This window comes from Aphanomyces invadans (assembly GCF_000520115.1).
Source record: "Aphanomyces invadans strain NJM9701 unplaced genomic scaffold supercont1.62, whole genome shotgun sequence".
Lineage (NCBI taxonomy): Eukaryota > Oomycota > Saprolegniomycetes > Saprolegniales > Verrucalvaceae > Aphanomyces > Aphanomyces invadans.
Window position 1 is genome coordinate 161,080 of NW_008580207.1, and position 1,155 is coordinate 162,234.

The following is a 1,155-nucleotide window of genomic DNA, read 5'->3' on the forward strand; positions in this document are numbered from 1 at the left end:
TTGACGGAGCGTAGTTGGTAGACCAGTTGATTGAATGGCAAAAGCGACGAGTATGCGTTGACGCTTGGCATCTTGGGAGTCTTCATCGGTTGTGTCGTCGGTAATAGGATCTTCACGAAGGCGACGGCGAATAGAGGTATCCAAGACAGGTGACGTATCCATGTCAGCAGAGTCTTCAAGGTAGACAGGGACAAAGGTGGATGAGTCATCCAAGCCAGGGGATGTGTCCATGTCGGCGGAAGAATCGTCGGCGACTTGATGGTAAGGCGGAGCAAGCGAAGCAACCTTCAGATGGAGCAACTGGGGGACGATCAGCAACGTCGGGTGCGAAAGGCGGAGCAGGGGGTACGGTAGAGTCGACGGCTGGAGAAGGGCTCTGTAAGTTTGCTTCGGGTGAAGCAGTGCTTGGTAAATCGGGTGCGGGCGGGGCTACGGATGGAGAGGCAGCAGAGTAAGGATCCGCGTAGCGCGAAGAGGGACGGCGAATGCGACCAGAGCGACGAGGAAGGGGATCAAGTTGCGAAGAAGCGTCGCGTGGAGGAGGTTCATCGTCGAAGAAGTTGCTGTCGGCTTGCTCCAAGGAAGAGGGAGAAGGAGTTGTAGGGAAGAAACACGTGGTTTCATTGTATACAACGTTCCGGCTTACGATGATCGTTTCGGAATTCTGACAGTACAGACGATATCCCTTAACGTCAGGTTCATGACCCAGATACATCGTGCGGATGGTCTTCGACGAAAACGTCGAACGCTCATGTTGCTCGACGTGGGCAAAGGCTTCGCAACCGAAAATGTGCACAGTTGACAAGTCAGGACGGGACTTATGCAAGCGCTCGAAGGGCGTAGTACCAGGTGTCGATGAAGAGTACGATCGATTTCGCAGGTACAGTGTACGATCGATTTCGCAGGTACTGTACATAGCATGAGAGATTGCTTCGGCCCAAAATCGAGGCGGCGCATTGCTGTAATGAAGCATCGCTCGAGCACATTCAACAAGAGTGCGGTTCATCCGTTCGCTAACGCCGTTCTGCTGTGGAGTGTGTGGGACAGTCTTCTCATGACGGATACCATTCTCGACGAGGAATGACGAGAAGGCTGCAGAGACATATTCCCCTCCATTGTCAGAACGTAGACAACGCACTGGTCGGTTGAATTGCG